A 16,701-nucleotide genomic window follows, 5' to 3' on the forward strand; every position below is an offset into this window, starting at 1 on the left:
ATATTGGCATTTTACTTTTTAAGTTCCAGAAGAACAACAGTTTAACTCAGTTAAATCATATTTATCAAGCCGAAGATTAAGTATCACTGCCTTTTAAAATGAGAGAAGACAGTGAATTTACTAAGAAAATGGCCCAAATTAATAATTATGTACAATGTATACATATTTTGTTATGGAGGGGGTGAAGAGAGAACTAACAGTTAATCAAAGGAAATAACTGTAATATCAGTCTACTAATATAGGGAAAATACATAGAAAATTATCATTGTTGTTCATCTTTGCACATGGTTGAGTTTGGACATTGGACCAATGAAACATGTTTGTCACAGAAGAGATACAGCAAATGCTAAAAACATCACACCACACAACTAATCCTACTGACACAGCACTTAACACACTGCAAGTGAGAGTGTTGACAGTGGCATTTTTAATAAGAATATTGTGCATTATAATCTTATGATTTATGAAATACATTGCTGGTTTAAGAATCATGCTTAATTTTAATCCTGCCTCTAACCACCACAAAGAGGAAATTTTACTTTTTCATTATGACATTCTATTTACACCTCTCTTTAAAATGTGTCTTTCTGGTATGTGGTAGACAAGTATTTTAATTAAAACTCATCTATATGGACGCTTCCTTCTTGCTCCTAGTAAATAATTCCAGTAGAAATGTTTTATAAGAGACTAAATTTTGAATGGAAAACAATTACCAGTTTGGAATTAAAAATAGAGCACATTTTGTATAACATGTTTATAAAAATGTGCCTTCAGGCCCTGGCCGGTTGGCTCAGTGGTAGAGCGTTGGCCTGGCATGCAGGAGTCCCGGGTTCGATTCCCGGCCAGGGCACACAGGAGAAACGCTCATCTGTTTTTCTACTCCTCCCCCTCTCCTTCCTCTCTGTCTCTCTCTTCCCCTCCTGCAGCCAAGGCTCCACCAGAGCAAAGTGGGCCCGGGTGCTGAGGATGGCTCTATGGCCTCTGCCTCAGGCACTAGAATGGCTCTGGTTGCAACAGAGCAACACCCCAGATGGGCAGAGCATCACCCCCTGGTGGGCATGCCAGGTGGATCCCAGTCAGGCACATGAGGGAGTCTGTCTGACTGCCTCCCTGTTTCCAACTTCAGAGAAAAAAAAAAGTGCCTTCAGTTACTTTTGCTTTCGAAACTTAAGGCACAATTTAAATTATGGAATTATAGAACTGGAAGAACTTTGCAGATTACCAAAATCAACCTCTCCTCGCTCTCCTAGATAAGGTTACAGGAGGTTAATTATATACTTGAGACAACACAACTGGTGAAGAGGTGTAACTAATCCACAAAGCTTCTGATTTCTAGATAGCGTTCTGTCCACAACCTCAGTATTCCAGTAGTAAATAAAATTAATTTGAAGTAATACAATTTTCTAAATGAAATTAAGATCAATATTTCAACCAGTGAAATCATTGACTTTGGGTGGATACAGTTTCTTGTTTATAGTATTTGACATATTTAATATTCAAGATGTTCTTTCCATAGACCTAATTTTCAATCCTTACAATTACTCAAGGTTGAGGGAAGGATAAGACATAGACTTTCAACATTAGCATCTTCTATGCAAAATGAGAGTTCAAAACATTAGTTTCAGTGAGGTTTTAATATTAAAATATGACTTGAATTGTAGAAGAATACATTAATAGTAAATATATATTCATTCTCAGATAAGTAAAATGCTTAATCCATTATTTCTAAGTTGATTTTTTGTTGTTGTCTTATAAGATTAGGTTGCTGATTCCATTTTATTAGAGAAGTGCTTTACAACACTCATTGAACAATGCTTCATACACATAATCTTTCTTGAGCATTTGTAATAAATCAGTGACTCTTTGACAATTAAAAATAAAAATAGCCTTCATATATCACTGTATCAGATAAGCTGTTTTCAGCTACAAGTAACAGAAATCCTAAATTAAACCGACTAAACAGCATGAACTGTATGTATTACCTCACAAAACAGAAAGTTTGCTTTGGTTGATTCAGCAGCTCAACCATGTCATCAAAGACTTTGGTTCCTTTGATCTCTGCACCTGGGTGTCCAAAATGCCAGTTTCATGCTCCATGAAATAGGTATTAACATTATCCCCATTTTACAAATGAAGAAATCTATGGCCTTAAAGTGATGCCTTCATGGTTCCTTTGTAGTTCGAAAATGCCTGCCAGTAACTATCAAGGCTCCATTATTTACATCCCATGGGAAAGACAGACATTACCTTCCTGTTGCTCTCTATTAAGAGAAAGGAAGAACTGTCACATGTGTCTCTAGCACACTTCTCTTTGCATCTTCTTGGATGGAATTGGGTCTCACTTTCACTCTTATACCAAACATAGGCAAGAAGATGGGATTACATTCAATTTCGTATGACTCACTGGTGTCAGGGGCAACCCTGAGGAGGGGAGAGACTTCGCACTGAGCAGAGCAGAGGAGGCCCCAGCTTCCTCTCTGAAACACTCCCTTCCTGACTTCCATGGGACTACACTCTGTTTGCCTCCCAGCTCTCCAGTTCCCACTTCTCAGACTACTTCCAGGCTTTCTTCTTCTTCTTTCTTCTAAATGTTGGAGTTACCCAGGCTCCTATCTTTGGCCCTCCTTTTTCCTTCTCTAAATCTCTCCCTAGCTTTTCATATTCATTCCTATGACTTTGAATTATCACCTGAAGTTGAAAATCTCCCACCCAAGCTTTTCTCCTGAGCTCCAGCTTCATATTCCCAGCTTCACTTCATGTGGACGTTCAGGACTCCTGTTTCTTCCATTTTCTCCCTTCTCTTTCTCCTATAAACGTGGTTCTCAAACTTGAGCATGAGAAGAATGGGTTTTGGTGGACAGCTAGAAATCTTCACTCCTCTCCAATCTTATTCCAGCTAATCAGCAGCCACACTCGCTTTCTCTGGTTTTCTCTACTGTCACCAAGAGTCTTCACACTTGCTTCATACTGTTAAGTGCACAGGTCTTAATTTATGAAAGTGACTGAGTGACAACATGGAGAGACTAATGCCATTTAAAGAAGAGTTTTTATTACTTACATTTCCCAAGAAAAAGGGGCCACACCACACAGGGCCAAAGAGGAAGTGCCAGCTTTTGGTCAGGTGACAAAGACAGGAGTGAAGAGATGACATCAGGTGCATTCAAGGGGATATGGCCAAAAACTAAGGAGTGAGGAGAAAGCCTAGGCTAAAGCCTTTCCTGAGATTTGCACAGGAGAGGAAAAGCAAGGCAGAGTAACAGTTGAGGACTAGCTGGTTTAAATTATTCTGTCAAGTAGTCTCCAGTTGCCTGATACCTGATGGGTGTTTTAAGGTAGGGGGAATATTGCCATAATGTATAAGTGGATACTGGGAGAATAGATTCAGGTTGTGTGATTTGCATATAAAAAGAATTCCAGTCAGACAGTTTGCTGTGTCTAAGAATTGGCTAGCCTGGGGACAGATAGTCTTTTCCTGTCTGTAAGGCTCCTCAAGAGTTGGAACGTGATAAGATGTAAAAAATAAAAAACACAATAAAAATACACTTCTTTTTCCTCTACATATTGCTGATTCATTCTCATTCTTTGCTCTCACTTTTAATGTCACCTTTGTAGAAGGGTGTTCCAGAAACATCTTGCTTTAAGCAGTCTACTTCAAAGATTCTTGTTTATTTCATTCTTATTACTCATCAATGTATAATCTTATTTTTTTTCTTTTTAAATTAATTTTAATGGGGTGACATTGATAAATCAGGGTACATATGTTCAGAGAAAATATCTCTAGGTTATTTTGACATTTGATTATGCTGCATTCCCATCTCCCAAAGTCCAGTTGTCTTCCGTCACCTTCTAACTGGTTTTCTTTGTGCCCCTCCCCTCCCCCAAACCCCTCCCTCTCCTCCCACCCACCCCGTAACCCTCACACTCTTGTCCATGTCTCTGAGTCTCTTTTTATGTCCCACCTATGTATGGAATCATATAGTTCTTAGTTTTTTCTGATTTACTTATTCCGCTCAGTATAATGTTATCAAGGTCCATCCATGTTGTTGTAAATGATCCGATGTCATCATTTCTTATGACTGAGTAGTATTCCATAGTATATATACCAAGGCTTTTTAATCCACTCGTCCACTGACAGACACTTGGGCTGTTTCCAGATCTTCGCTATTGTGAACAATGCTGCTATAAACATGGGGGTGCATTTCTTCTTTTGAAACAGTGCTATGGTGTTCTTGGGCTATATTCCTAAAAGTGGTATAGCTGGGACAAAAAGCAGTTCGATTTTTAATTTTTTGAGGAATCTCCAAACTGTTTTCCACAGACTCTGCACCAGTCTGCATCCCCACCAGCAGTGCAGGAGGGTTCCCTTTTCTCCACCAGCACTTATTCTGTGTTGTTTTGTTGACGAGCGCCATTCTGACTGGTGTGAGGTGGTACCTCATTGTGGTTTTAATTTGCATATCTCTAATGATTAGTGATGTTGAGCATTTTTTCATATGCCTATTGGCAATCTGTATGTCCTCTTTGGAGAAGTGTCTATTCATATCTTTCATCCATTTTTTGATTGGATTGTTTGTCTTCCTGGTATTGAGTTTTACAAGTGCTTTATAAATTTTGGTTTTTAACCCCTTATCAGACATATTATCAAATATATTCTCCCATTTGTGTAGTTTGTCTTTTTATTCTGTTCTTATTGTCTTTAGCTGTGTAAAAGCTTTTTAGTTTGATATAGTCCCATTTGTTTACCTGTCTTTTACTTCACTTGCCCGTGGAGATAAATCAGCAAATATATTGCTGCAAGAGATGTCGGAGAGCTTACTGCCTATGTTTTCTTCTAAGATGCTTATGGTTTTACGACTTAAATTTAAGTCTTTTATCCATTTTGAGTTTATTTTTGTGAATGGTGTAAGTTGGTGGTCTAGTTTCATTTTTTTGCAGGTAGATGCCCAATTTTTACAACACCATTTATTAAAGAGACTGTCTTTACTCCACTGTATGCTCTTACCTCCTTTGTCAAATATCAGTTGTCCATAAAAGTGTGGGTTTATTTCTGGATTCTCTGTTCTGTTCCATTGATCTATATGCCTATTCTTATGACAGTACCAGGCTGTTTTGAGTACAATGGCCCTGTAGTATAACTTGATATCTGGAAGTGTGATAACTCCCACTTTATCCTTCCTTTTCAAGATTGCTAAGGCTATTCATGTTCTCTTTTGGTTTCATATAAATTTTTGGAATATGTGTTCTACATCTTTGAAGTAAGTCATTGGTATTTTAATTGGTATTGCATTGAGTTTATACATTGCTTTGGGTAGTATAGACATTTTAATGATGTTTATTATTCCTAACCATGAGCACTGTATATGCTTCCACTTGCTTGTATCTTCCCTGATTTTTTTTATCAATGTTTTATAATTTTCTGAGTACAAGTGTTTAATCTCCTTGGTTAAATTTATTCCTAGGTATTTTATTTTTTTTATTGCAATAGTGAAGGGGGTTGCTTCCTTAATTTCTCTTTCTGACAGTTCATTGTTAGTGTATAAAAATGCCTCTGATTTCTGAGTATTAATTTTATATCCTGCCACCTTGCTGAATTCATTTAACAGGTCCAGGAGTTTTTTGACTGAGACTTTAGGGTTTTCTATATACAATATCATATCATCTGCAAATAATGATAGTTTTACTTCTTTTTTTCCAATTTGGATGCCTTTTATTTCTTTTTCTTGTCTGATTGCTGTGGCTAGGACTTCCAGAACTATGTTGAATAAGAGTGGTGAAAGGGGGCACCCCTGCCTTGTTCCTGATCTAAAGAAGATTGCTATTAATACTTGCCCATTGAGTATGATGTTGGCTGTGGGTTTGTCATAGATGGCCTTTATCATGTTGAGGTATGTTCCCTGTAGTCCAACGTTGCTGAGAGTTTTTATCATGAATGGGTGCTGGATTTTATCAAATGCTTTTTCTGCATCTATTGAAATTATCCTTCCTTTTGTTTATGTGATGAATCACATTGATTGATTTGTGAATATTGTACCAGCCTTGCCTCCCAAGAGAAAATCACACTTGATCCTGGTGTATGATTCTTTTCATATATTGGTGGATCTGGTTTGCTAATATTTTGTTGAGGATTTTAGCATCTAAATTCATCAGGAATATTGGCCTATAATTTTCTTTCTTTGTGTTGTCTTTGCCTGGTTTTGGAATCAGAATTATACTCACCTCATAAAAGGAGCTTGGAAGTCTTCCTTCCTCTTGAATTTTTTGAAATAGCTTGAGAAGGATAGGAGTTAGTTCTTCTTTGAATATTTATTTGGTAGAATTCACTTGTGAAGCCATTAGACCCAGGACTTTTCTTTTGGGGGAGTTTTTTGATAACTGTTTCAATCTCATATGTTGTAATTGGTCTGTTTAGGTTTTCTGATTCTTCCAGATTAATTTTTGGAAGATTATCTGTTTCAAGGAATTTGTGCATTTCATCTAAGTTGTCTAGTTTTTTGGTGTACAGTTCTTCATTAGTATTTTCTTACAATATTTTGTATTTTTGTTGTGTCGGTTGTTATTTCTCCACTTTCATTTCTAATTTTATTTATTTGAGTCCTCTCTCTTTTTTTCTTGGTGAGTCTGGTTAAAGGTCTATCGATCTTGTTTACCTTTTCAAAGAACCAGCTGCTGGTTTTATTGATCCTCTGTATTGTTTCTTTAGCCTCTATGTCATTTATTTCTGCTCTGATCTTTATTATTTCCTTCCTTCTACTACCTCTGGGCTTTACTTGCTGTTCTTTTTCTAGTTCTTTTAGATGCAGGGTCAAGTTGTTTATTTGAGCTTTTTCTAGCTTCTTAGGTTATGCCTGTAATGCTATGAACTTCCCTCTCAGTACTGCTTTTGGTGTGTCCCATAAATTTTAAGTTGATGTATGCTTGTTATTGTTTGTTTCTAGGAATTTTTTATTTTTTCTTTGAAATCATTGTTAACCTAAATAGCAATGTTAACTAAATCATTGCTATTTAGTTGCCAAGTGTGTGAGTATTTTTTGTTTTTCTATTGTGGTTGATTTCTAGTTTCATGCCATTGTGATCAGAGAAAGAGCTCGATATGATTTCAATCTTCTTAAATTTGTTGAGGCTCTGGCCGGCTGGCTCAGCGGTAGAGCGTCGGCCTGGCGTGCAGGAGTCCTGGGTTTGATTCCCGGCCAGGGCACACAGGAGAAGCACCCATCTACTTCTCCACATCTCCCCCTCTTCTTCCTCTCTGTCTCTCTCTTCCCCTCCCACAGCTGAGGCTCCATTGGAGCAAAGATGGCCCAGGCACTGAGGATGGCTTTATGGCCTCTGCCTCAGGTGCTAGAATGGCTCTGGATGCAACAGAGTGATGCCCCAGAGGGGCAGAACATCGCCTCCTGGTGGGCATGCCGGGTGGATCCCAGTCAGGTGTATGTGGGAGTCTGTCTGACTGCCTCCCCGTTTCCAGCTTTGGAAAAATGATAAAAAAAAAATTTGTTGAGACTGCTTTTGTGCCCTAACACGTGATCTATCCAAGAGAATGTACCATGAGCACTTGAAAAGAATGTATATTCTGCTGCTTTAGGGTGAAAGGTTCTGAAGATATCTATTAAATCGAGTTTATATAGTATGTCCTTTAAGTCTGCTGTTTCTTTGTTAATTATCTTTCTTGAGGATCTATCTAGTGATGTTAGTGGGTATTGAAATCCCCTACTATTATAGTGTTGCTGTTGATCTTGCCCTTTATATCCATCGAAGTCTGCTTTATATATTTAGGTACTCCTATATTAGGTACATAGATATTTATAATGGTTATATCTTTCTGTTGGATTGCTCCCTTTATCATATGTCGTGACCTTCTTTATCTGTTACTATAGCCTTTGTTTTAAAGTCCATTTTGTCTGATATAAGTATTGCTACCCCAGCTTTTTTTTCATTTCCATTTGCATGAAATAATTTTTCCATCCCTTTACTTTCATTCTATGTGCATCTTTTGTTTTGAGATGTGTCTTTTGTAGACAGCATATGTATTGGTCCTGTTTTCTTATCCATGCAGCTACCCTATGTCTTTTGATTGGATCATTTAATTCATTTATATTTAAGATTATTATTGATATGTAGTTGTTTATCGTCATTTTATTATTTAAAGCTATTTTCCTCTTTGTTCTTTTTCCCCTTTGTTCTGTTTACAACCAGCCCCTTAACATTTCTTGCAGCATTGGTTTGGTTGTAATGAATTCCTTGAGTTGTTTGTTGTTGTTTTTTTGTCTGGGAAGCTTTTTATTTCTCCTTCAATTTTAAACAGTAGCCTGCTGGGTAAAGTAGTCTTGGTTGTAGGCTCTTGTTCTGCATTACTTTGAATATTTTTGCCTTTCCCTTCTGGCCTCAAGTGTTTCTGTTGAGAAGTCAGAAGTCATCCTTATGAGGGCTACTTTGTAGGTGATAGTCTTTTTTCTCTAGCAGCTTTTAATATTTTCTCTTTATCTCTTAGCTTTGGTATTTTAGTTATGATGTGTCTTGGAGTAGATTTCTTTGGGTTTCTTTTTAATGGAGTTCTCTGTGCTTCTTGAACTTGTGAGATGTTTTCCTGCCTTAATTGAGGGAAGTTTTCAGCTATGATATGTTTAAAAAAGGTCTCTATCCCTTGTGTTTTCTCTTCTTCCTCAGGAACCCCTATGATGCTGATGTTATTTCTCTACATGTTGTCACAGAGCTCTCTTAAAGTTTTCTCGGACTTTTTGAGTCTTTTTTTCTGCTCTGCTTCTGTGCCTTCATTTATCTTGTCCTCTAAATTGCTGATTTGACTCTCAGCTTTATCCATTCTGCTTTTAATTCCTCCCATTGTGTTCTTCATTTCTGATATTGTATTTGTCATTTCTGACTGGTTCTTTTTTATTACTTCAATGTCCTTTTTTATATTTGCTATCTCTTTATTTAGGTGTTCGTAATGACCATCTATTTTTGTTCTAATATCTTTGAGCATCCTAACAATCAGTATTTTAAACTCTGCATCTGCTAATTTGGTTATATCTGACTTATTCAGTTCCTTTTCTGGGGATTTCTCTTGACTCATTTGTGTTGCATTTCTCTGCCTTCTCATTTTGTCTGTGTAAAAGAAGGTTTTGGCCACTGGAGTCCACTGGGTGTGGCCTCTGTGTTCCCTAGGTGTGGTCTGTCTGCAGGCCCACCACACCCTCTGCTGTTGCTGCCTAGGGTGTTCAGGTATGGGCGTTGCCAGTACCTGCCCATTGGGGCTGTTGCTGTGGTTTCTGCCTCTCCTTCACGGGAGTGGCTGTGATCACGTGCTCAGGTGTACAAGCCTCAGTGGCCTTGGCCTTCTCCCTGCCTCCACGGGTGGCGTTATGCTCAGCCCTGAGGGCAGGGGTGAGCACCTTTGCTCAGCTGCAGGTTTCCATCTGATTCCGGGCTTTCGCCCTGCCCCTGCAGGAGGAGCCTGCTCATGGGACAGCTGCAAGCCTTGGCTCCACAGGCCGGGTGGGACTGCATGCCCATGCTCAGTAGCGGGACTCCACCTGTTTTGGGCTTTTGGCCCCACCCCCTTGGGAAGAGCTGGCTCCCAAGTCAGGCCACAAGCCTCAGTTCCATGTGTGGGGCAAGGCTGTGCTCCTGCACCCTTGCTCAAGGGCGGGTCTTTGCCCCTTCCTGGGCTCCTGCCCTTCCCCTGTAGGCCGGATTGCAGAGAGCCTGTAGCTGGGCTTGACCACTTTTGCATGTACTGTCCTACCTAGCTGGGCAAGACTGAGCTCACACCTGAGCCTCAGTGGTGGCCAGCTGGCTTCTGCCCCTGCTGACAGAACCCCGCTTCCATGTCCCACCACTGCCTGCCCTCGGGCAAGCCCTCCGCCATGTGGGTGGGGGCGCTGCAGCTCAGACCCTAAGACTCAATACTGTATTCCAAAAGCTCCCTCCTTCTAAGTGACTCTGCTCTGAGTGCCGCGGAAGAGCTTGTTTGGCTGGTGTCCTGCTTCCCTTTGCTGGTATTGCTGTTTCCAGGGGAAATATTCACTTCAGATAAGTTGGTTTTTCCAGATGATGGTTCTTAAAATTAGTCTGTAATCTTCTTTGGTTCTGGGAGTGGAAGTTGGTACATCTGCCTACTCCATTGCCATCTTGTCTTCTCTGGAACTCATCTAGTCTTCATTTTACTAGTGAAGCCCAGAGAGATGCAGTAACTTGCTCAAGGCCATACAGCTAGTTCACCTATAATCTTATTTTTTAATTTAATATCAGTCTCCCTTGCTAGAAATCAGTTTCATTAGGACAAAAACCATGCCCCTCTTTTACATCTTTGTGCTACTCATTTGGGGAAATGATTTCTGTTGAAGACTCAAAACAATTTCTGTTGAAGACTCTTACTAACAGAATCTGAATTTAGTTCAGGTATCATGAGATTCTTGATCTCAGAGAAGATGAGACAAGCATGTAATCCAATGCTAGTCATTGAGATACAAGAAGAAATCTGGAACATCTTCTGCAAGTTGTGTAGTGATGTAGGCTGGAGATGCAGCAGCCATATTGCAACCATGTGATCAAGAGAATTACAGAGACCAATCCTGAGACCTGACATCATTAAGCTGCTTTATCCACTTGGCAAACACCTACAAATTGTTATAGGAAATATAAAAACTACTAAATGCTTAAGCCATTTTCTGTTGAAATGATTAGGTGGGGCCAAAAGTATTATGACTTATCATGTGCTCAGTTAATACAGGTATTTGATGAATGAATAAAGATTATGTAGCTAAGGCAAAATGAGAAAGGTTGAGGGAGATATCCAGATATTTTAACCTAGATTAAATATAAAATTTTGTTTCCTGGGTTTAAATTTAGGGAGAGAGAAGCAGGTGCGGGGCACGTGTTACATAGACTGGCTATCTTGATTAACCAATTTATACTAATACTCCATTCATTTAAATAAAACTGTAATGAGGATTTACTACTTTGAAAAATACTACATTAAGGGATCATATAGCATATCATTTGAAAATATAGACCACTTTTACTTAAATATAGCCACTTAAAATCTGGTGTGCTTAAAGCAAGCCACTAAATCTTGCTTAACTCTAGCTTACTCTCCCTTACAAAGGATATATTCATAATTTTAAAGGTTAGTGTGATGAGATAATACATGTAAATTATTCATTGTCCTACATGCCTAGCTAGTAGTATACAATTAATAGTTTTTTTTCTGAGAGAGAGATAGAGAGAAAAGCATCAACCTGTTTTTCTATTTAGTTGTTCTATCTAGTTGTGTACTCATTGATTGCTTCTCGTATGTGCCCTGGTTGGGGATGGAACCTGTGACCTACATGTGCCAGGATGATGCATTATCCACTGAGCCACTCTGCCAGGGCAGCACTCAATAAATGGCTTTTATTATTATTAAACATAGTTGAAAGAAATAGCACATAAAGATAAAAAATATATAGTCCCTTTGCATAACTAAAATATCAGAGAGCACTGAAGTGATATAAAACACGTGAGGAACATGAAGGAAGGGAAAGGTCTTTCTGCCTTAGAGGGCCTGACAGTGTTTCAGTGGAAGAGAAGACATTCGATCTGGACCTTTGAGGGAAGGTTGCATTTTAATGTTCAGAGAGGAACAGGGAAACATGTGTGTTGGGGAAGCTGGGAAAGGGAGAAATGATAAGCATGGGAAGGAGGGGCAGGACAGTACAAGATAGTTTGGGTAATGGCTGAAAGGATGGCTTGGCTCCAGTATAAACTTACAGAGGAGGCTCATGGAGATGAGTTCGTGGAAGGGCTTCATCATGGAGGAGTCTGAATATCTAACTAATAAGGCTTGAACTTTTTTGACAGGCAATAAGGAGCCACAAAAGGATTTTGGAGCCTGGCAAGTTGGAAGTGTGGCAGACAGTGCTAATGGCTTTCCTCTGCTTTGCCTAGCTTCAAAGGGTGACGGCCACGAGCTCTGGCCATCCAACTCAAGTCTGAACAATGAAAAAAATTTTAAATGGAAAGATCTGTAAGGCGAAAATAATTTTGCTCTATCTCCTATTGCATCTGGTTCTCCTTGCTGAACGCATGCTGTGAATTCTGTTGTAAAGAAATGTGATGCTTAGAGCTTCAGCAGCCATGTTGGGTCCATGAGGGAAAATGTCTCTCACATACCAAACATGGCTGAAAAAGGAAAGATTTAAAAAATCTGGGTCTTTGATGACATTATTGAGCTGTTGAATCAACTCTTAGTCTGCCTGCTCCCAGATGACCAGTTAAGTAATCTGTAGCTTAGGCCACTATCGGTCAGGTTTCCTTTCATTTGAAACCACACCATTCAATCCAATGCTCAGAAGAATGTCTTAGGAAGATTTATAAGGGATTTCAATGGGGATGAGTTGATGTTGTCATGAAAATAAAAGCAGGCACCAGAAACAATTATTGAGTACCTCTTGTGAAAAATTTTAAATTAGGGAACATGTGGATAGTACTAACAATGCTCCAGACACTATGGAGCACTTTGCTCATTTAATTTTCATGAAACCTCTGTGAGGTAAGCACTATCATTATCCCCGTTTTACAAATGAAGAAACTGAAATAGAGAGGTTAGTAATTTCAGGCCATACATGTAACAGGGGATGGATCAGAAAGTCAAGGCAAGTTTCAGCTGACTACAAAGTTCCAACCTTGATGCCAAATTCCCAGTGAGAAGACTGTTCCCAACACCGAATCAAAGGAGTGTCTTCAGAAATGTAAACAGAGAAACTTATATGAGACAGAGTATAGATGAGACTTAGGGGCAGAATATACGTAGGGGAAAAGATAAAGGTGATTCTGTTTTTCCAAAGTTGACTTGATGACTGACCAGTGGTGGCACAATAGATGGTGTGTTGACCGGGGATGCTGAGGTTTCAGGTATGAAACCCTGAGGTCCCCAGCTGGAACTCAGGCTCACCAGCTTGAGCCAGCACTGCTGGCTTGAGCCCAAGGTCGCTGGCTTGAGCAAGGGGTCACTGGCTCAGCTGGAGCCCCCCAGTCAAGGCACATATGAGAGGCAATCAATGAACAACTAAAGTCATGCAACTATGAGTTGATGCTTCTCAACTCTCTCCCTTCCTCTCTTTCTCTCAAAACAACAACAACCTCAACAAAAAACTAACTTAAAACAGGGATGCCTCAAAAATGAACATTGTAAATTTATCTGAGTGAACACTTCAAAAGCATTGGCAGCACATCCAAGAAGTTAGGCTCAACTACAAAAGCTGATGAACTAGTATGTGTTTAAGTGGCAATTTCTATGAGCCTCTAAAAATGTGATCCAGGAAAAATGGGTGGAGTGGGGGCCTCTTCTACTTAATCCTTTTGCAATTTAAGACTCTCAAGATATTCTTCTAAATAACAAAGCTTCCTGATACCCTGCCTTCTGGTGCAAATGCCTGTCCCCAGCTCAGGCCTCTGACACTACCACACAGTGTAGGACCCAAGGCATCATTTTGAAAAACACAGCATATCATACTGCTATGGACAGTGTCTCCCGATGCAAACTATATTCACAGGGTCTCTGTGGGCTACTTCCAGGGCTTCCTTCCCAGAGCTCATCTGCACACTAGCTCCAATCCTTTGTCCCTTTGTCTTGTCTCTTACAGAACCCTGCTTCTACCTTGCAGCCAAGGCAGATGATTTTTCTTACTTTGTGTAGTCACCATAAAGTTTAGCTCTAGCTCAAAGCATTAGCTCGGGGATAAAATTACTTTTTTCAACTCCACCTGAAGTGTGCTTTGGTGGCCTCCAAGAATTCAACAAGAAACTTCCATTGAGCATTGACTAAATGCCAGGAGCCACGCTAGAAGCTTAAGGTCAGTGAAAGCGGTGTTTTTCCAACTGTAACATGCACAGGAAACACCTGGGCATCTTGTTGAAAATGCGGATACAAATGCAGTAGGTCTGGTGTGGGGTCTGAGAATCTGCATGTCTAAAAGCTTCCAGGTGAGCTCCATTTTCAATAGTGATAAAGGAGGATGAGAATATAATTGACTAAGTTCAAGCAATAAAGATTAAGAGATGCTATGATAAATATGTGAAAAACTGAGAATGGAAAGGGGGTTCCCAAATTCCTCTTTGTGTTGCTTCCTCAGTAATCTCCTGACTTATTTCTGTGTTTCTGGTCATACTCTAAACCTCTGCCATTCACTCCTACTGTAAACATTTGCTAAACACCTACTCACAACTAATACTCTTCCCTCTTTGTTTATAAAAGCATCTCTCTGCACTGCTATTTCTTTATACCTCCTTTGTTCCACTTAAACTTTTATAGAACTCCCTCACTCTGGCTTCTGACTTTTTTTATTCTTGGTCCTCTATCAACCCTCAGAAATTCAATTTTCCGGGCATATAATGCCAAATTCTATGATTTCCTACAATGCCAAATTCTATTATCTCATCCTTATAAACACCAGTGATATATAAACATGTGCATTTAGAACTTACATTTATATGTTGATTCTTTTTATATAATAATAATAATAATAATAATAATTATAATAATAGCCTGACCAGGCAGTGGTGCAGTGGATAGAGTGTCAGACTGGGACACAGAAGACCCAGGTCCGAAACCCCGAGCTCACTGGCTTGAGTGCAGGCTCATCTGGCTTGAGCGCGGGCTCACCAGCTTGAGTGCAAGGTCGCTGGCTTGAGCGTGGGATCATAGACATGACCCCATGGTTGCTGGCTTGAGCCCAAAGGTTGCTGGCTTGAAGCCCAAGGTCTCTGGCTTGAGTTTAAGTGACCTCAAGCAAGGGGTCACTTGCTTTGCAGTAGCCCCCTGGTCAAGGCAAGGCACATATGAGAAAGCAATCAATGAACAACTAAGGAGCCTCAATGAAGAATTGATGCTTCTCATTTCTCTCCCTTCCTGTCTGTCCCTATCTGTCCTTCTCTCTGTCTCTCTCTCAGTCTCATAATAATAATAATAATAATAATAATAGCTAACCCTTATGGAGAGCTTAAAATATGATGTCATAAAAGCCTAAGGGATTGATACTAATACCACTTCATTTTGCAGATTGAATATGATTGAGACAGAGAGGTTAAGGTCACATTGTCATTAACTGGTGGAGCCATAATTTGAATGTTAAGCCAGTGGTTAGGTCTTCAAAGAATAATGTTGTTAAAAATAAAAATGTTTACATTAGAATTTACTCACCATTGTGGTAAGGTTGGGGATTTATGTTAACCATTCCTGTGGCATGGGAAATATCCTCCATGAACAGAAGGAATTGGACAGTTTCTCCTCTGTCTATGAGTGGAAGGGCATTGGGGAGATCTGATATCTAATAAACCTGCTTTCAAACACAGTTAAATGGTTGTGCCATGGCAACTTATGAGTCACTAAACTCTTAGACGAGTCACTTAAACTCCTTAACTCAGCACTGCCTTACACAGATGACAGATTTACTTTTATTTGATGCTTTAGGTTCTGATCAAGACTTTCAGTTGAGAGTCTCAAAATGCAAATACGTACAAATTTTGGTTTTATAAACTCATCCAGGTTTAGCAATAAATCTGATCTCACTAGAGAATTGTATCATGTTGGGTTCCTTTTATGCTGTCACTATAATTGAATTGCCTTGTGACCAAAAGGATTATTTTGAACTCATGAAAAAACTTATTTAAAAAAATAAATGACAATGAAAGCCCAAAGGACATTCAATATGAAACCAAATTATTATAGCATTAAAGGATCTAAGTTAAATCCATGAAGGCAAGAAAATTCAAAGCAAGGTTTTAGGAATAAAATTCCTTCCGTTTCATGCCTCACTGCATGTGCATTGCCGTTCCTTAAACATATAGGAGGAAGCAGAGACAGTAAAATTAAGTAGCTGACAACTCCCATAGACCTTTAGATCAGTGAAGGAACTAAAAGTATTGGTAATAGGAGCAGAAGCAGAAGGGAATAGTCCAATTTTTTTTTCAAATAAAACCTTTTATTGTAACTATTCTCTCATATTTTCCTTGTCCTTGGTATTTTCTTCAGCATACTTCCTAGAAGCTATCTTTTGACCATAAAAATGATACTAGAAAAATGAGATTCCATTTTAGGTGCTATCAGCGTCCTTTTGCCTGACCTAATCATCTCCCCCTAGCTGCTGCTGTTCCCAGCTACTGCCTCTTCACCTTCACTTCCTTTCTCTCTGCTGGCCCACCCTAACAAGAACTACCTCTCTTTGTCCTTTGCATTTGGCCCCCTCTTAAACCGCAAATCCAAATCCATTTTGTGTACTGGTGCCTTTACCAGGTCTCAGTACTGTCCTGACGACCATGTCCAGCTGTTTCAATGTGCATGCATGGGGGAGTGTTCCGATATCAGCAGGAAGGACAGTGTTCTTGAACCAGTGGGCAAGTAGCCACTTTTTCTATTGCGTCATATCATTTAGAAAGCTTTGAACTTACTTATATACTCGGCTTCCTAACGAGCCTAAAAACAAATGTTTTCTGACTCTTCTTATAACGAATTAAATATTCTGGAGTCACTTTTATTCATACAGGAGAACTCTTTTCTGTAAGTTACAATAAGGACGACTACAGGGTGTCCTTGGCTTGTACAGGCTCCTGTGAGTTCACAGTGAAAGTATCCAGTGTTGTTTAGCAACACCTTGCTTGGTTCAGTCGTGTCCACAGCTTTGCAGTTCAGAGCATCGGGCATAATTTATGTTTCTTCTTTCTCCC

The sequence above is a fragment of the Saccopteryx leptura genome, chromosome 4, assembly GCF_036850995.1.
Source record: "Saccopteryx leptura isolate mSacLep1 chromosome 4, mSacLep1_pri_phased_curated, whole genome shotgun sequence".
Taxonomy (NCBI): Eukaryota; Metazoa; Chordata; class Mammalia; order Chiroptera; family Emballonuridae; genus Saccopteryx; species Saccopteryx leptura.